General features: G+C 49.0%; 1 protein-coding gene across 2 annotated transcripts in view; it reads left to right on the forward strand.

The window, feature by feature from the left end:
* Positions 1-20,789, forward strand: part of GNAO1 (G protein subunit alpha o1) — a 357,537-nt gene that overhangs the window by 73,230 nt on the left and 263,518 nt on the right. The window lies entirely within an intron of this gene.

Consider the following 20,789-nt stretch of genomic DNA (forward strand, 5'->3'; position numbering starts at 1 on the left):
TAGAAAGGCTCACAGGAGTCCATGGGACTCAGGCATCTGGCTGCCTTTGAGTTTCAGCCCTTTTGAGGCCTCATCCCAACTCTTACCTACCACTCAAGTCCCACGTAAGCCAGTTTTTGAGATCTTAAGTGGGACTACTAAGGTGCACACTGGCCTTTGGCACCTGGGGAGATTTTACCCATTTAAAGGTTGAGTTTTATTGTTTGTTTATTTTTAGTTATCATGGTCTTATGATATCTATAAACCTCTCAATAAAATGCAGCTTGTTAAACAAGCTATGTGTGTGCTTTTATTTTCTGTATTATATACAGAATGTCATCACTAACTTGGTTATAAGAGCAGGGCAGGATGCTTTTGGAAAACCAAGTCACTCTCTAAAAAATATTTCAGATGAGGCATGTGGGAAACCAGAAATATTATTTAGGATTGGGAGGTAAAATCAACACCAACCTCATTTACCTGACTTCCTACCTTTGATGATAGTTAATGACAGCTTAGAAGTTGTAAATCAGGGATGAAGAACCTATGGCTTGAGGGCCTAATTCAGCCCTAGGCTTGCCTAAATCTGGCCCCTAAGTCTCGGGGCTCCCCTGAGAATTGGGAAGCCCCACCCCAAAGTCTTGGGGCTCACAAATCTACTAGTCCGACCCCCTCTATGCTCTAGTTTGTGAGGGGAATGTCAGTGAGGTAGGGAATTTTTTTTGTTTTGCTTCTCATTTTTGTGTGGCCCCCAACTGATTTTTCCATGGATTAGCAGCCCCGACCCAAAAAGGTTCCCTACACCTGTTGTAAATGATCTAAAAAAGCCACAAAAGCTGGTTTGTATCTTTCCAGTTTGGTGGATAAATTTCACTAAACCATTAGGATTTTAAAGTATCGTTTTGACTTTCGAGAACTGGATGTTGGATAATTCAACTGCAGTTGGCTTTTCATGCATCTAAGAGATCATTAAGAGGATTAATTCAAACAAGTTTAATTCAGCAAAATGACATTATGTAACATTAATAAGGAATTAATGAAAATTCTCTCATAGGTTATTTCTAGCCAGCGGATTTTTCCCCCCAGGAATCTCATTTCTCCTTGAAGAGGAGTGGACAAACAGATTGACAATGGGACATGTTTTACAGGAGCAGCAAATAATTGCCCAAAAAGGGACACTTTGAAACACTTTTGCTCCTATCTAGCAAAGCACTTATGCACATGCTTAGTCCGCAGCACTGTGGCTCCAAATCAATAAAACATGTATACATGAGCTTTAGGGTGTGTATCATCCTCCTGACTGATGTGCAGTACTAGACCAGATCCAGAGTGCTCAGCACTTGGCAGGATCAAGCTGTGTTTTTTTGGGGTACCATTGTGAAATTTGGGTACCAGGCCTTATGTTTCAAAACATTAATTTTTAAAGGATGCATCAGTCCCTGGGCTGCTCCTCCTCTCAGAGTGTGGTTAATGCTTGTGGGCTGCATATACTTTATCCAAGAGTCTTATTATTAAGAACATCCAAAGAAAGTGTCTTGAGATGTGGTTAGGCCCCCATTCAGCATGGGACTTGAATGCATGCCTAGAAAAACTTGAAAAGCAACAAATGGTCCTGTACTACCTTAGGGTATGTCTACATTACAGCGCTAATTCGAACTAACTTAATTCAAATTAGTTAATTCGAACTAAGCTAATTCGAACTAGTGCATCTAGACTAAAAAATTAGTTCGAATTAGCGTTTTGCTAATTCGAACTAGCATGTCCACATTAAGTGGACCCTGAACTGGGGTTAAGGATGGCCGGAAGCAGTGCTGGCAGGGCATCAGATTAGGACTTAGAGTGTGGAGCTGCTGCCTCAGGCTAGCCGAGGGCTGTGCTTAAAGGGACCTGACCCCCACCCCGGACAGACAGTTCTCAGGGGTTCCCCGCTTGCAAAGCAGTCCTGGCTTGGAGTGCTCTGAATGCCCACACTCGGCACATCACAGCACTCGGCCATCAGCTCAGCTGCACTTGCCACAAGCTGCCATCCGGAGGGGGGGTCAATCAGGCGGCTGCAGGAGAGCTTCCACCCCGAGGAGCCCACAGAGCCACCCCAGTCCTTCCCCATCATGGGCTCGTACCCCATTCCTCCCTCACCTCCTTCCACTTACCCCTCCCTAGCCCCCCTTCCTGATGTACAAAATAAAGGACATGTGTGTTCAAAAATAGAAACTCTCTTTATTGAACAAAACTCAGGGAGACTGGGAAAAGGAGGTGGGAGAGGGGAAGAGAGAGGGTGGGAGAGGGGAGGGCAACTAAAATGATCAGGGGTTTGGAACAGGTCCCATATGAAGAGAGGCTAAAGAGACTGGGACTTCTCAGTTTAGAAAAGAGGAGACTGAGGGGGGATATGATAGAGGTCTGTAAAAGCATGAGTGGTGTGGAGAGGGTGCATACAGAAAAGTTCTTCATTAGTTCCCATAATAGAAGGACTAGAGGACACCAAATGAAATGAATGGGTAACAGGCTTCAAACTAATAACAGAAAGTTCTTCTTCACAAAGCAAATAGTCAACCTGTGGAACTCCTTGCTGCAGGAGGCTGTGAAGGCTAGAACTAGAACAGAGTTTAAAGAGAAGTTAGATAAAGTCATGGAGGTTGGGTCCATGAAGTGGTATTAGCCAGGGGGTAGAAATGGTGTCCCTGGCCTCTGTCTGTGGAAGGCTGGAGATGGATGGCACGAGACAAATGGCTTGGTCATTGTTTCGGTCCATCCCCTTCAGGGTCCCTAGTGTTGGCCACCGTCGGCAGACAGGCTACTGGGATAGATGGACCTTTGGTCTGACGAAGTACTTCCATTCTAAGCTCAGGGCTCAGGGCTCAGGGTCAGGGGGTCTCACTGGACGACCCTGATTTTCATGCACACCTTCTCCTGGGTGGCCAGGCTGGCAGCTATCCTGCCCTAGATGGCCACTTTCCTGTGCCTAGTGCGGACATCGTGGATGAGATCCACGATGTCCACACTAGACCAGGTGGGCGCCCGCCTCTTGCGGACCCGAGCAGGCTCCCGGGAGCCGCCAGCCTGGTCCCGGGAAGAGGCGGAGGGCTGGGTGGCAGCAGGTGGCTGGTTCGTGCCGTGCCAGGCGCAAGAGGGTTTCTGCCCCTTTAAGGGCTCCGTGGCCGGAAGGGGGCAGACGAGTTTCCCTGGTGTTGGCCAGAGTGGCCACCAGGGAAAGCTGGGGAGGGCTAGCCTCCCACTAGTTCGAATTAAGTGGCCACACAGCCCTTAATTCGAACTTCTTAATTCGAACTAGGCGTTAGTCCTCCCTAGAATGAGGTTTACCTAGTTCGAATTAAGCGCTCCGCTAGTTCGAATTAAGTTCGAACTAGCAGTTTGTATGTGTAGCGCCTATCAAAGTTAATTTGAATTAACGTCTGTTAGTTCGAATTAACTTTGTAGTGTAGACATACCCTCAGGTACTGGACGGTGGGCAACCAGTTTGGCATGGGAAAATCCACTGTCGGGGCCCTCCTCATGGAGGTAAGCTACTCTTGGGCTGCAGTCCCTGCGGGGGGGAAGGAGTCCTGGAAAAGGGGGACCCTTGGAAAAGAGGGGGTGGAGGCTGTGGGGGATGGAGTGGGGTTTGGGGGGAAGCCCCATCCCCGGGGGGTTGTGCCCTCACACGGCCCTGCTGCTGGGGAGGGGGCCTCATAGGGGGTGGCTCCTGGGGTGTTTGGGGGAGGGAAAGGGAGTAGAGGGGGCGGGCACTTTCCAAGGGATCAGGCACACCCTCTCATTCTCTGAGTCCTCATGCTGCACACTAACGCTGCACGTGGTTCCACGTGCACGGACTGCAGCACGATGTCCAGCCTGAGTAGCCCGAGCGACGCTCGCCCCCCGCCTCATCTGCACCCACCTCCCCCGCCCTGTGTGTGTGACAAACTGAGAACACTGTCGTGAAGATCCCTCGCCGGTGTCAAACGAGGCCTGAGAGACATCCTGGCTGACAGGCACCGGCTCCAGGGACAGGGTGATGGTGTCCATCTCCTCCTCCTCCTCCTGCTGTCCCTGGTCCTCCTCCTTCTCCGCTGTGACCTCCGGCTGGGCAATGATGGGAGTCTCAAGGCCGGAGTCCACAACAACAGGTGGGGAAGACATTTCCCCACTTCCCAGGAGTTGGTGCAGCTCCTGGTAATAGGGGCAGGTGTAGGGTCCTGCCCCTGAGCAGGAGCTGTGCTCTCTGGCCCACACGTATCTCTGATGGAGCTCTTTGAGCTTACTCCGGACGTGTTCCAAGGTCTGGGGTGGGTGTCCAGCAGAGACTCGGCCATGCGCTCCAAGATGTCCGCGTTGCGATGCTTGGAGTGGAGATCCTGCAATGTCTCCTCCTCGCCCCACAGCTTGAGGAGGGACAGGATCTCCACTCCAGACCAAGAGGGTTTCTGCCTCTTGGTCCCCCTGGCTGGGTCCTGGGACCCCTGGGGCTGCTCCCTGCGAGGGCCAGTAAGGTCACGGGGGGTTGGGGCTCCCTGTGGCAGGGAGAGCCGTGCTGTCAGGGTGCTGCTCTCAGGCCAGCTTCTGGCCACAAGGCTTGTCCTGGGTGTCTGCAGCTTTAAGAGCTGCAGGAGACAGGAACTGTAGAGTTGTGATTAGTATGGACAGAGTGTCCACCAGGGCACCTGTGGTATTTCCTGGAGGCCTCTTCTTTCGAAAGAAAATCCTCCTCCCCATCCACACACATCTTTTTCCAAAAGAGCTCTTTTGAAAAAAGGCTTCTTCCTCATAGAAAGAGGAGTACCAATGCCAGAAAAACCCTTCTGTTCTTTTGATTTACTTTCAAAAGAACGCACTTGCAGTGTGGATGAAACTCAGGTTGTCGGAAAAATGGCCATTTTTCCAACAAAACTCTGTAGTGTAGACATACCATAAGGCTGTGTCTACACTAGCATGAATTTCCGGAAATGCTTAAAATGGAATACTATTCCATTTTCAGTTTTTCCAGAAAAGGAGCGTCTACATTGGCAGGCTGCTTTTCCGGAAAAGCCCTTTTTCCGGAAAAGCATCTGTGGCCAATGTAGACACGCTTTTCCGGAAAAGAGCCCCGATCGCCATTTTCGCGATCGGGGCTTTTTTCCGGAAAAGACTACTGGGCTGTCTACACTGGCCCTTTTCTGGAACACTGTTCCGGAATAAGGACTTATGCCCGAGCAGGAGCAGAATAGTTTTTCCGGAATAGCGGCTGATTTTGTACAGTAGAGCATCGTTGCTTTTCCGGAAATTCAAGGGCCAGTGTAGACAGCTCGCAGCTTATTCCGGAAAAGCGGCTGATTTTCCGGAATAAGTGGCCCAGTGTAGACACAGCCTAAGTGTCCATCTAGATACTACATCTATCACTTCCCAAATGTGCTTGATGTTGTCAGTTTTGAACAGGAGTCTGTGTGTAGACAAGCATATGCTGAAATACTGTGCTTGTTGAACAGCTTCCATGGAGATGAGCAGAAGATTTGCAGTTATCTTCACTGAAATCAGGAGCAAACACTGGATGTTGGCACTGGCACTTTTGAACAAATATGTTTCACCCTTTTGATTGATATTTAATGTGAAGAGGCATGTCAATTACCCTGAGTTCCTTGCACCCTAGAAATAAATGAGTGTTAAGAATCATTTTGAATGGCCCTGCTGATCTGTTTTAAGACAAACACAAAAGAAGTTTGTAGCAGTTTTTTGTTTTGGTTTTTGGGTTTTTTGACAGTTTTTACCACCTGAGGATCTGGGCATCTCAGTACAATATGGTACTATCAGCACTGTCTGGGGTCCAATCTTGATTGGAAGTGAGGAAAGCAAGCAATCTACTTAATAAAATCAAAACCAAAAAAGTCCCTCAAAACTTTGGGTTTTTTTCTAGTTGGGTTTTAGGTTTTAAGACCTTTAAAACTGACAGCAATTAAGATTTTTTTCCTTTTGAAATATAGGAGTGTAGGCACTTTTCTATCAGTTTCAGATGCAGAACTAGAGAGGTGGAAGGAAATACAACTGTTATCCTTGTGGTCATTAATCCCCAGGTCATGAGCATCTGGTCTCACATGTTGGTTTCACAACACATAATCCAAGATCTTTAAAACCTATTTCAGATTAATGAATGAGTAGGAATGGAGCATCTGAATTTTTAGTTTATGGAAAATAGTAATAGAGATGTAGTCGTGTTAGTCTGGTGTAGCTGAAACAAAAAACAGGAATGTTTGGGAATATTTTTTTTCTTGTTTGCTTTTTAAAAAGTTAGGCATTTGGAAGCTGTGGCAGATGCTGTGCTTTAAAATCTTTTTGGGAGGTTGAAGTTATGCAAAATACCTTAAAATAACCAACCTACTAGAAAGTGGGAAATGTGAACTTAAGAAATATAAAGGCACTCAAGTGCTGAGCACTTCCTGCTGCATGCTAACATTCCACAGGAGCTCGCTTGTAATATTGTCGTTTTTGTGAACTCACTTCACAGACCATTTCTATGGGGGGACAGATCGTTCATTGGTTTGAGCATTAGCCTGCTCAACCCACGGTTGTGAGTTCAATTCTTGAGGGGGGCATTTAGGGATGTGGGGCAAATCTGTCAGGGATGGTACTTGGTCCCACCGTGAAGGTAGGGGACTGGACTCAATGAGCCTTCAAGGTTCCTTCCAGCTCTATTAGAGAGGGAGATGTACCTGTTTGTAGGCCTTAACTGTAAAGCCAAGCTCTCAGGGGTAATTCCTCAACTATGGTAATTTCTCATGTCTCCACTGACTTTGAAAGATAGCAGTTGAAGATGTGCTCTGTCCTATTTTTCAAGGAGGATGAATGAAAGGAATCATATACAGGGTATTGCAGTGTTTCTTTTCAGAATACAAATGGTTGTGCGAGGAAAGCTTGGAATGCTTTGGGATAAAACAATGCTAGGGCATAATCTTCTAGGAGGGTCCCAAGCCTTGTTGAAATCAGTAGAATTTGAGGACTTAAGAAGTGCTGAGGCTTTGTGGTGGACTTCAGCACAGGGTACAGTGATTTTTCAGGATCAGGTCCTATAGTGTTTCTCAACCTTTTTGATACCGGGGACCTAAACCGATACCTAAGCCATGTCAAGAATGTCTCTGGGATAGGGCCAGTCTACGGAACAGCCATTGTGAAATACTTGCAGTATTGGGGTGGGGAAGAAGGGGGGACAGTCAGTACATATTACATAATATAGCGGCAGATATCAAGACTCTGCCATCCTTTTCAAATAGTGACAATAAATCCATCTCTCATACTCACATTGTTTTCAGCAGAAACTAGCTGGGGGTCCACCATATGAGAGTGCACTCAATAAATCTTGTGCCAATTGCAGTTATTTTGCACCTCTGCAGAAGGTGTGTGTAATTTTGGTATTGGGCTTCATGACAATGACATCAGCAGCATTAATTTCCTGATGCAAAAATCACAGAGATGAGGGAGGGTTGTGTCCGTGGTGGAGAAAAATGTCACAAGAAAAGCCATGAAAATTGAGAGGAAATTAAATTCCACCTGTTTCTGTCAAAAGCAAGAGCTTGAAATAAAAGGCTCAACATCAGTCTCCACTTACTGCACAGGCCATCTTTCACTTTAGCTAAGGAAACACTTTGTGCATTAGAGTTGGAGGTGATAAATGAAATGCCTTTCTTGTAAGAGATTTACATGGCCTGTTGCTCATATCAGCTGAACACCACGACTTGAAAATCGAATGTCTCTTTGGACAAGTATAAATCAATTCATAAGCCAGATCTCTGAGGATCTGGCCCCCTGAAGTTTGACTGATGTTTGGCCTAGTCCAGATTAGTTCAGTAGGATTGTAAGAGGGATAAAGTTTGTATTAAAAAGACATGGCTAGAGTGGAGGTTCTATGCACTCACATTAACATACTGCAATGCATGACTCAGTCTGAGGGGGAGCATTATCTAGTAGTCAGAGCAGGAAATGGACTACTGGGTTTTTGTTCACAGTTCTGATACTGGGTTTGCCCTGTGACCTTTCATAATTAAGCACCCTCGGGAATTTTAAAAATTGACCCAGAGCTTTTCTTTAGTGGATTATGTGAAATCTTAAATAGATAGCATTACAAAACACTCTGCATCATGAGAAGACAAGCTTTCCAGAAGTCATTATTCCAAGAGTCATTTGGACATTTCATTTGTCCATATCAGAACTGGAGGGCACCGACTGTGATTTGGATCCATGGTGTACAATACACTAGCTGCTAGCCACTAGCCACATGTGGTTATTTGGCTGGTTGAGTGGGGCTAGTTCAGAACGATCTGGGCACTATAGTTCTAGATGCATTGGTAGATCTGTGCTAATGCAGCTCCTGGCAACATTTTACGTGGCTTTGTAGGGTTAGCCATCCTTGTGTCATGACTGAGGTTGTATGTTTGTGCCATTTCTGAAGTGTGTGGCAAACGCTGATTTTATAGGTGTGTTTTGCTTTGCTTGTTTGAAAAGCCATAGGGTTTGATACTAGTCTCACTTGAACTGCTGTACAGGTCTAATCCGAAGCCCACTGAACTCAATAGAAAGCCTAATGTTAGTATCAAATGCCTTGGGATCACCTCCTAAATAAGAATTTACTTTAAACAAGTGTTTATGTCCATCCATATTCAGCAGAGCATGTGCTTAAGTTCCATTGAAGCAAATGGGCCTTAATGTTCTGAAGTGATTTCCTAGATAGGAATAAGATTACTCTCATGCCTTCTGTAAGGCATATGATTAAATTAAACAGAGGTTTATGGTGCTTTGCTGAAAAAGGGAGTAAGTATGAACAGAATGAAGCCAGTGATCTCTCAGTCAGTCACTCCTGAAGAAGATCCCTCTAATTTTAATACTCTGTATAGCAGTGTTATGAAGGGGTTTATTTAACCGTTTTATATGATGAGTTCAATATAATTAAATTATTTAAACACATTTTACTATATCATAAAGAATTTTTACCTAAAGTTTCTTGACAAACAACTTACAACTTTTTAAAAACTGTGTGCCATAATAGACCCTTCTTTGGCTTTGACAAAGCTATGATTTCCCCCTTCCTGTTCCTCATTTTGGTTTTTTCATTGCATTGACAAGGCATTGAGACATTCCATTGTAATATGATTACATGAAATCATCCCAGCCTGATGTTCCATCTAACTTAGGACCCACTCTGAACTTTTTGAAAGTTTAGCAATGATCAGAACTATCAGTAAATACTCATGGAAACTGCGTGATCATGGGAGATTTCAACTTTCCAGATATAGACTGGAGAACAAGTGCTAGTAATAATAATAGGGCTCAGATTTTCCTAGGTGTGATATCTGATGAATTCCTTCATGAAGTAGTTGCTGAACCAACAAGGGGGGATGCTATTTTAGATTTGGTTTTGGTGAGTAGCGAGGACCTCATAGATTAAATGGTTGTAGGGGACAACCTTGGCTCGAGAGATCATGAGCTAATTCAGTTCAAATTAAATGGAAGGATAAACAAAAATAAATCTGAGACTAGGGTTTTTGATTTCAAAAGGGCTAATTTTAATAAATTAAGGAAATTAGTTGGGGAAGTTGATTGGACTAAAGAAATTATGGATCTTGAGGTGGAGGAGGCCTGGAATGATTTTAAGTTAAAGTTGCAGAAGCTGTCAGAAGCCTGTATCCCAAGAAAAGGGAAAAAATGTGTAGGCAGGTGTGTTAGACCAAGCTGGATGAGTAAGCATCTCAGAGAGGTGATTAAGAAAAAGCAGAAAGCATATAAGGAGTGGAAAATGGGAGGGATCAGTAAAGAAAGCTACCTTATTGAGGTTAGAGTATGTAGGGACAAAGTGAGAGAGGCTAAAAGTCAGGTAGAGTTAGACCTTGCAAAGGGAATTAAAACCAATAGTAAAAGGTTTTATAGTCATATAAATAGGAAAACAAAAAACAAAAAAAGAAGAAGTAGGACCGCTAATTACTAAGGATGGAGTGGAGGTTAAGGGTAATCTAGGAATGGCCCAATATCTAAACAAATACTTTGCTTCAGTCTTTAATGAGGGTAATGAAGAGCTTAGGAATAATGGTAACATAATAAATGTGACTAAGGATGTGGAGGTACATATTACCATATCTGAGGTAAAAGCCAAACTTGAACAGCTTAATGGGAGTAAATCGGGGGAGGGGGGGCCAGATAATCTTCATCCAAGAATATTAAAGGAACTGGCACAGGAACTTGCAAGTCCATTAGCAAAAATTTTTAATAAATCTCTAAACTCAGGGGTTGTGCCATTTGACTGGAGAATTGCTAATATAGTTCCCATTTTTTAAGAAAGGGAAAAAAAGCGACCCGGGGAACTATAGGCCTGTTAGTTTGACATCTGTAGTATGTAAGATCCTGGAAAAAATTTTGAAGGAAAAAGTAGTTAGGGACATTGAGGCTAATGGCAATTGGGACAAATTACAACATGGTTTTACAAAAGGTAGATCGTGCCAAACCAACCTGATCTCCTTTTTTGAGAAAGTAACAGATTTTTTAGATAAAGGAAATGCAGTGGATCTAATCTACCTCGACTTTAGTAAGGTATTTGATACAGTACCACATGGGGAATTATTGGTTAAATTGGAAAAGATAGGGATTAATATGAAAGTTGAGAGGTGGATAAGCAACTGGTTAAAGGGGAGACTACAGCAGGTTATATTGAAAGGTGAACTGTCAGGTTGGAGGAAGGTTACTAGCGGAGTTCCTCAGGGATCAGTTTTGGGGCCAATTTTATTTAATCTTTTTATCGCTGACCTTGGCACCAAAAGTGGAAGTGTCCCGATAAAATTTGCGGATGACACAAAGTTGGGAGCTATTGCCAATTCAGAAAAGGATCGGGATATCATACAGGAAGATCTGGATGATCTTGTAAATTGGAGTGATAGCAATAGGATGAAATTTAATAGTGAGAAGTGTAAGGTTATGCATTTAGGGATTAATAACAAGAATTTTAGTTATAAGCTGGGGACACATCAGTTGGAAGTAACGGAGGAGGAGAAGGACCTTGGAGTCCTGGTTGATTATAGGATGACTATGAGCCACCATTGTTACATGGCCGTGAAAAAGGCTAATACGGTCTTGGGATGTATTAGGCGAGGTGTTTCCAGTAGAGATAAGGAGGTGTTAGTGCCATTATACAAGGCATTGGTGAGACCCCATTTGGAATACTGTGTGCAGTTCTGGTCTCCCATGTTTAAGAAGGATGAATTCAAACTGGAACAGGTACAAAGAAGGGCCACTAGGATGATCCGAGGAATGGAAAACCTGTCTTATGAAAGGAGACTCAAGGAGCTTGGCTTGTTTACCTTAACCAAACGAAGGCTGAGGGGGGACATGATTGCACTCTTTAAATATATTAGATGGATAAATACCAGGGAGGGAGAGGAATTATGTAAGCTTAATACCAATGTGGACACAAGAACAAATGGATATAAGCTGGCTAGTAGGAAGTTTAGACTTGAGATTAGATGAAGGTTTCTAACCATTAGAGGAGTGAGGTTCTGGAACGGCCTTCCAAGGGAAGTAGTGCGGGCAAAAGATCTGTCTGACTTCAAGATTAAACTAGATTGGTTTATGAAGGGGATGGTTTGATGAGATAACGTGATCTTGTTAACTAATTGACCATTCATTATCAGTGGGAATAGGTCATTGGAGGGATAATAGGAGTTACTATAGAGAACTTTCTGGGTGTCTGGCTGGTGAGTCTTGCCCACATGCTCAGGGTTTAGCTGGTCGCCATATTTGGGGTCGGGAAGGAATTTTCCTCCAGGGTAGATTGGCAGAGGCCCTGGAGGTTTTTCGCCTTCCTCTGTAGCATGGGGTACAGATCACAGCTGGAGGATTCTCTGCATCTTGGGGGTCTTCAAAGTATTTGAAGGCTTCAATATCTGAGATATAGGTGAGAGGACTATTCTAGGAGGGGTGGGTGAGATTCTGTGGCCTGCACTGTGCAGGGAGTCAGACTAGATGATCATAATGGTCCCTTCTGACCTTAAAGTCTATGGGTATGTCTACACTATCCCTCTAGTTCGAACTAGTGGGGTAATGTAGGCATACCGCACTTGCAAATGAAGCCCGGGATTTGAATGTCCCGGGCTTCCTTTGCATAAGCGGGGAGCCGCCATTTTTAAAACCCCGCTGGTTCGAACCCCGTGCAGCGCGGCTACACGGGGCTCGAACTAGGTAGTTCGAACTAGGATTCCTATTCCGAACTACCGGTACACCTCGGAATAGGAATCCTAGTTCGAACTACCTAGTTCAAGCCCCGTGTAGCCGCGCTGCACGGGGTTCGAACCAGCGGGGTTTTAAAAATGGCGGCTCCCCGCTTATGCAAATGAAGCCCAGGAAATTCAAATCTCGGGCTTCATTTGCAAGTGCGGTATGCCTACATTACCCTCCTAGTTCGAACTAGGAGGGTAGTGTAGACATACCCTATGAGTCTATGAGAACTGAGCTTTGAACTCATGCTTCTCTTTGGGACCCTTCAAATGTCTGTGACTGATCTATGAAAATGTCGTTTGTCTCACAAATTGCAATATTGAATGATCCCTAACTCCAGCCACTTCAAGCCATCCCTCACTTTCATTAGCAAAAAAACAAAAACCAAAAACGTAAAAGGTGTACTTAATCATTAACAGCTAAGGCCCAGGGCATTAACCGAGGATTAATAAGAACATTCCTACTGGGTCAGACCAAAGGTCCATCTAGCCCAGTATCCTGTCTGCCAACAGTGGCCAATGCCAGATGTCCCAGAGGCCAGGAACACAACAGGTAATCCTCATATGATCCTGTCATCCATTTCCAGACAAACAGATGCTAGGGACACCATTCCTACCTATCGTTGCTAATAGCCATTGATTGACCTAACCTCCATTAATCTAGCTCTTCTTTGAACCCTGTTCAAGTCCTAGTCTTCACACCATCCTCTGGCAAGGAGTTCCACAGGTTGACTGTGCACTGCGTGAAGAAAAACTTCCTTTTGTTTGTTTTAAACCTGCTACCTATTAATTTCATTTGGTGACCCCTAGTTCTTATATTATGTGAACAAGTAACTATTCTTTATTCACTTTTTCCATACCAGTCATGATTTTATAGACGTATCACATTTCCCCTTAGTCTCCTCTTTTCTAAGCTGAAAAGTCCCAGTCTTTTCAATCTCTCTTGATATGGGACCTCGTTTCAAACCCCTAATAATTGTTGTTGCCTCTTTCTGAACCCTTTTCAATGCCAACATATCTTTTTTTGAGATGAGGCAACCACATCTTTATGCAGTATTCAAGATGTGGGTATACCATGGTTTTATATAGCTGTTTATGAAGAAGTGATGACCACAGGTAATGCAAGGTCAGTTATGAGTCTCATGAAATGCTCTTTGTCTAGATCTTTACAAATACCCGCTCTCCCAAGCACTACAGGAAACCCCATCATTTCTCATGCATGCTTTATGTCATCAGCCTGAATAAAATGGGTGTATTTTTAAAACACTGTATGACAAACTTTGTGTTAAATACTTAGGGTACGTCTACACTGCATCCCTAGTTCGAAATAGGGATGCAAATGGAGACAACCGAAGTAGTTAATGAAGCGGGGATTTAAATATCCCGCGCTCCATTAACATGATCTCGCCGGCGTGCTAGTTTGAATCACAGCTGATTCGAACCAGGAAGTGAGCGCCGGGACGCGTTAGTTCGGACTAAAGCCCTTAGTCCGAACTAATGTTACTCCTCATTTTTTGAGGAGTAACATTAGTTTGGACTAAGGGCTTTAGTCCGAACTAACGCATCCCGGCGCGCACTTCCTGGTTCGAATCAGCTGTGATTCAAACTAGCACGCCGGCGAGATCATGTTAATGGAGCGCGGGATATTTAAATCCCCGCTTCATTAACTACTTCGGTTGTCTCCATTTGCATCCCTAGTTCGAACTAGGGATGCAGTGTAGACGTACCCTTATTTAGGCCCAAGTTCAGCAAAGCATAAAAATTTGTGCTTTTTAATTTTAAGCACCAAAGCTGGGGCCAAAGCCAATCAATTTTTGTCCACTGTTGCTGAGTATTCAGCGTATTTTGTTAGTAAGCAATAATTAACACACTGAGGCTGTGTCTACACTGGGCCACTTATTCCGGAAAATCAGCCGCTTTTCCGGAATAAGCTGCGAGCTGTCTACACTGGCCCCTTGAATTTCCGGAAAAGCAACGACGCTGTACTGTACAAAATCAGCCGCTATTCCGGATACCGTACGCTGTTCCCACTCGGGCATAAGTCCTTATTCCGGAAAAGCTTTTCCGGAAAAGGGCCAGTGTAGACAGCTTTTCCGGAAAAGCAGAAGAAACGGGAAAAAGCGCTTTGGACGCCGCGAGACCTCGTAGGAGCCTGGACTTCCTGGTAACCCGAGCTCCCTACAGAGCTCGGAGGCTGCTGGGCGCCCGTGGCAGGAGCCTGCCGGACAGCGTGCAGCTTGAGCTCTGGCACGTGGCGCTCTGCTGCCCAAGAGCCACCTCTGAGCCCAGCATGGCAGCTGCGGGTGGTGAGCCACCTGCACCCGCAGGGGAGGAAGCTGCCAGGGGCCGGAAACGCCGGGCCCCATCCTGGACCCCCAGGGAGCTGGAGAACCTCCTGGACTTGTGGCAGGAGGAGGAGGGTCTCCACGACCTGCAGTCCTGCCGCCGCAATGCAGACCTGTACACGCGGCTGGCGCAGAACCTGGCACAGCAGGGACACCCCGGCCACAACTGCGAGCAGGTGCGGTCCAAAGTAAAAGAGCTACGGCTGGGATATGTGCGGGCCACCGACGGAAGGGGGGCAGGACCCGATGCCTGCCCCTATTACGACCGGCTCCATGCTTTTCTGGGCCTGCCAGCCCCGGAAGCCACAGCTGTCCCTGTGGACACCTGCCAGTGCCCCCCCCATCAACCGTCCCACCGAGCCAGGGGAGAGAGAAGACAGCGCCAGCGCGTCTGGCGGTGAGGAGGCCAGCATAGCCACCGCCCAGCAGGCTCCCTCCAGCAGCTCCTCCGAGGCCGACGCCGGGGAGGAACCCACTGGTGAGTTTGTGCAGTTTGCACTCCCAACAGGCGGGGGGCGGAGGGCGGGGGAGGAGCCAGGTGCCCGGAGGGAGGAGGGGGAGAGCATGTCACTCAGGCCAGGTGAGCTGCACGCTGCATGGCATGAGGCAGCAAGCAGCACATGCAACCACGTGCCGCCTGGTGACCGAGCGGCACGTGGCCGCGGCAGGCAGCTGCAGGGCACGCCTGGGACCGTGCTGCTCACACACATTCGGCGGGACCAGGGGAAAGGGTGGATGCCGGCTGGAACCGGCCAGGGCCCCAGGGACTCAGCCCAGAGCCCGCAGCTCCGCCAAGGGTGCAGCACGGAGAACGGCACACTGTCCCATGCCTCGCTGTGAGGCACAGCCAGCTGCTCTTGGGTAAACCGCAGCGTCACGGTCCTGTAACCCTGGACCCCCACTGAGCCCCTCGCCTGCTCCCGGTGCCTTGGCTGCCTCCCCGAGGGAAGTCCCCACTGTGGCCACACATGTCCCTAGGCTACCAGGCTTGCGGGAGGGATAGTGGGAGGGGGAAGGGCCCCTGAGTGTTGCTGCAAGGATGGAACATCCCCCCACCCAGTCACTCTTCTGGTTCCGTCCAGGAGATATCCCACGCGAGGGGATCTGAGAGCCCAGACCACCTCTGCCAGATGTGCTCCCAGGCACAGTGTGGGGATGCATCTCGCTCCCTGTCTAACACCAGTGATTAGCCCAAAGCTTTTCACAGTCTCCACCGGCAGGGAGTTCCACAAGTGAACACAGCACAAGCACCCTCCCGCCCTCCACGGTGCTTACAGTACTGGAGGGGGGACCCTATTCCAGGGGTGGTCCCCCTTGCAAACGTACAACACCAGGGGCAGGAGGGGAACCGAGTGGGCCCAAGCCAGACAACTGTGGGGTCACCTGGGCTCAGGGGTGGAGGGCATGCGGTGTGGGGACAGTGGACGGCCTGCCTGACTGACCCATCCTTTCTTCTCTTCCCTGCAGCGGGACCCAGCACCAGACCCTCCACTGCGGCAGCAGCGGCACCCCCAGCAGGCCAACCCCGGAGGCACAGGCTCCGGCAGAGGGACCAGCTGCTTCGCCGGCACGTCAACGCCGTGGAGGCAATCCAGGCCTCCATCGCGGAGCAGGTGCAGTGGGACCTGCAGTGGCGGCAGGATGGCTGGGCTGCCTTCCTGGACGAATGCCGAGGGATGTGCACCACAATGGACACGCTGACGGCACATATTGTGCATGCCATTCACTGTGGCAAGGGCGGAGCCCAGGCCCCCACCATCCCTCCCGTAGCACAGCTCCTGCCCCCTCCCATCCCAGCTCCTGCCCCTGTTCCTGCCCCTGTTCCTGCCCCTGTTCCTGCCCCTCCTCCTATCCCAGCTCCTGCTCCTGCCCCTGACCCTGCCCCTGCCTCTGCCCCTGCCCCTGCCCCTGCCCCGACCACCTCCGCGTGCAGCCTGCCCCGACGCGGTCTGCCCAGCGTGGGCAGGCTGGCCCCCGGAGGACCGCTCGCAGGGGCCGCCTGTCCCAGTAACTGCCCCCCCGTCCTGTCCCAGTTGAAGGTCTCCCCCCCCTTCCTGTCCCAGTTGAAGGTCTCCCCCCCCTTCCTGTCCCAGTTGAAGGTCTCCCCCCCCCTTCCTGTCCCAGTTGAAGGTTCCCTCCCCCCCGTAAATAAACAGTTCTCTATTTTGCTGTTCATTCCTGTGTTGGGTATTGTGTAACTCTAGGTAGTGTACGAAATGATGTGAGATGCCAAGTAGCCACTTAAAGTTAACATGGTGGCAAACTGTGGAGAACGAAATCTGTACTTTATCTCTGGGGGGGGCCCTTCATAAGTGGTCAGTGGTTTGTGGCGCAGAAATAAATGCTGAGACTTTTCAGTAAAATGTAAACCACAAACTATATTTACATAGATAACAAACTAGCAAGAACGGTTACACGATGCACACAAAAGATAATTAAACATAGTCTAGGCGCAGGGAGGACTATTGTGGTGTTGCTGGCCACCTCAATCCTTTGGTCCTTCCGGGCCTCCAGAGAGGAACAGCCAGGAGATCCCTCGACGGAAGATGACTGGAATCAGGTACGCTGACTTCAGCCTTCCACACAAACCCTGTATCCTCGTGGCTGTTCTTCGGGAAAGGCGATGGTGGCCTAAACCCTAGCCTAAGCTAAAAAGAAAAACCCTAATTAAGCCCGACGCACCCGATGAACAGACTCGATGACGGCCGACATGCTTTCACCCGACGCTTTACAATTGGGGGGGAGCTAAGGGGAGAGGGTGGGGAAGGGTAGGGGACGGGCGGGAGTAGTCTGTGGAGACCCAGGCGACCCTACTACAGGGCTTGGGCAAACATGTCCACCAGGGCCTCTCTGATGCGCACCGCATCCTGGCGCACCTGGCGGATGGCAGCTGTGTCGGGCTGTTCCCAGGTCTGTGCCTCGGCTGCCACCCATGCGGGGAGGAAGGCCTCCCCACTGCGCTCCACAATGTTGTGGAGCACGCAGCACACGGCCAGGACCTCCGTTGCATTCTGCTCACCCATCTCGAGACGGGTGAGCAAGCAACGGAAGCGGCCTTTAAACGTCCGAAGGCCAGCTCCACTGGGTTTCGGGCCCGGTTGAGGCGGTCATTGAACCGGGCCCGGTTCTGGTCCGGCTGCCCCGTGTAGGGCCGCATTAGCCAGGGCATCGGGGGTAGGCCGCGACCCCGACAATGCAGATGGGCATAGGCACATCCCCGACAGTCAAGTCCCACCGGGGGAAGTAGGTGCCCGTCTCCAACCTGTGATACAGTCCAGAGTTCCGGAGGATGCGGGCGTCGTGTGCCCGGCCGGACCAGCCCCCGTAAATGTCCAGGAAGCGGCCCCGGTGGTCCACGAGGGCCTGCAGAACAATGGAGCAGTACCCCTTTCGGTTCATGAAATGGGCTGCTCGATGCTCCGGGGCCCGGTTGGGGATGTGGGTGGCGTCCAGGGCTCCCCCGCAGTTGGGGAACCCGAGGGCAGCGAAGCCGGCCATGGTCTCATCGACGTCGCGCAGGCGGATGATTCGCGGGAGCAGGACGTCGTTGATGGCGTGGACGACCTGCAGAAGGGTGCAGAGAAACAGAAGGGAACATATCACATAAGGCAGGGGTGAGTGTGCGCTCCCTTGGCCCCCCCCCCCGATTCCTTCTGTCCTCTCACACACACACAGGCTGTGTCCAGACTCCATGCCTCCGTCGACGGAGGCATGTAGATTAGCCAGCTCGGAAGAGGGAAATGAAGCCGCGATTAAAATAATCGCGGCTTCATTTAAATTTAAATGGCTGCCCCGATCTGCCGATCAGCTGTTTGTCGGCAGATCGGGAGAGTCTGGACGCGATGCCCCGACAAAGAAGCCTTTCTTCATCGACACAGGTAAGCCTCGTGAAACCAGGTTTACCTGTGTCGATGAAGAAAGGCTTCTTTGTCGGGGCATCGCGTCCAGACTCTCCCGATCTGCCGACAAACAGCTGATCGGCAGATCGGGGCAGCCATTTAAATTTAAATGAAGCCGCGATTATTTTAATCGCGGCTTCATTTCCCTCTTCCGAGCTGGCTAATCTACATGCCTCCGTCGACGGAGGCATGGAGTCTGGACACAGCCACACACACATACACACACCCCAGGGCCTCCCTCGCCGTACGCCCCCCCCCCCACCGGGCCTGTGCAAGGCAGGGGCGGCGCAAACCCCTGGGCAAACCAGCCGGGAGTCTTGGCTGTCCCTGGGACTGGAGTGCAGCACCCTCCCCCCATCCCACTCCCCCTGGGACTTACCTCGATGATGATCACTCCGACAGTGGATCTTCCCACCCCGAACTGCTGGGCCACCGAGTGTGGCCAGCTGTCCGGTGTGGCCAGCTTCCAGAGTGCGATGGCGACCCTCTTCTTCATGGGGATGGGTGCCCGCAGCCGGGGGTGAGCCAGGTGCACAGCGTCAAGAAGGTCCGCTTTCTCATTCGGAAATTCTGGATCCACTGGTAGTCGTCCCATCGTCCGAGGACCACCCGGTCCCACCAGTCGGTGCTGATGTCCAAACTCCAGACGGGCCGGTCTACAGTTGGGTGCTGATGCCACACGGTTGCCAGGGCCTCCCTGGTGAAGGAGTCCAAGGCGATCTCTGCCTCCTGGTCCATGAACAGCATGGCACCGGCCTGCAGCAGGAGCCGCAGCCACCTGTACAGCCCCAAGAGGGGCCCGACCAGGCACATGGCCACCCGTGGCTCCACAGCAGACAGAGCAGGGCAGAAAAAAAAACCGCAGGCAAAAGCAGTTGGGGTCAAAGGGTGGTGTCCCCAAAAGTCAAAGGGCACCCACAGACCCTGCGAAGGGTGTCAGTCCCTGGCAGAGGCCCCAAGGCACGGGAGCAGGAGACCAACGGCTGCCCGGCGAGACCCCTTTAACTGCGTGTCTGAATGGCGCCCTGGCTCCGTCCCCGGAAAGGTCTGGTGGCCTTTGCCCTCTTCAAAATGGCTTCCGGCTTCTGCTTTTCCGGAAAAGTGCGCCGCCAATGTAGACACGCTTTTCCGGAAAAGCGCTTCATTACGACGATAACTCCTGGGCCAATGTAGACGCTCCTTTTCCGGAAAAACTGAAAACGGAATAGTATTCCGTTTTAAGCCTTTCCAGAAAAAGGTGCCAGTGTAGACGTAGCCACAGTGTTTCTTCTGAATTTTGTGACTTGTTGAGAGATAATAAATCTGATGTGCAGTTGAGCCATTTATCCCCCAAAAACATCTTTCATAGTTGTTGCTATTGCCATTGTAAAATGAAAATAACATAATTCGCAGCATAAAGATTTTGTTGATACTGGGTGACTGATATGCAGTAGACATGACAAATGTGCATTAATCAACCAGGTTGTTTCAGTCTCCTCCTCAACATTCCACTCAGCACATAGTGTACTGTGTTAATCAATTTGTGAGTGAAAGGCTTTTTCTCAATTGCTCAGAAGTCTTATAATTAAAATGGCTTTTTCGATCACATTCCTTTTTTTTTTGACATCTTTACTGTAGAGCAGGAGTCTTAAACTAATTTTACCTGAGCACCAGTACCAGTCCTCAAATCCTCGGGTGGGCCAATAATGTCACTGAAGATGGTGTTGGGGAGAGGGACAATTTCTTTTGGTTTTTATTTCTAACTTTTTAGAAATAAAAACACTGTCATACAAGTTTATAGAACTCCTCACCTCCTAGAGAGTTTCTAGGGTTTGCCAGACAGTGATTTCAAGAACCCATTGTCTTTTGGGGGAATGGGAGGAGCAGATTCATGTGTTTTGAACTCTTGGGGTTGGCAATACAACACATGCAAGTTAACAGTGTCTCCACTTCTCCTGTGTCCGGGAGCCCAGATAGAGACCAGGATCCTACAGAAGACATGAAACTGAGTCCTTACCCTGACACCCCTGGTAATGTCCCGGATCCCGCTGCTAACATCTAGATTGGGGTGGATAAGAGGCCCACAAAGCTGCTGGAGCTGGCCTGCGGCCGCCTCGCTAACATCCTTATTGCAAAGCAGGCGCATCCGCTTTAAACAGCAGGCTGCTAAATGCTCTGCAAGCTGGGCAGGGAAGAGAAAGCTTCACTCACTGTCCCCACCCACTAGCAAAATCCCCAAGCTCCCATTGGCCAGTTTCCAGCCAATAGGAGCTGAGAAATTTTGCAGACGGCAGGCACAGTGAATGAAGCCTCCTCACTCCTCCTTCCCCCTCCCTCCCTTTCTGTGCTGGAGCAGACCACTGGATCAGTCC

Source organism: Pelodiscus sinensis, chromosome 12 (assembly GCF_052426305.1).
Source record: "Pelodiscus sinensis isolate ZL-2025 chromosome 12, ASM5242630v1, whole genome shotgun sequence".
Taxonomy (NCBI): domain Eukaryota; kingdom Metazoa; phylum Chordata; order Testudines; family Trionychidae; genus Pelodiscus; species Pelodiscus sinensis.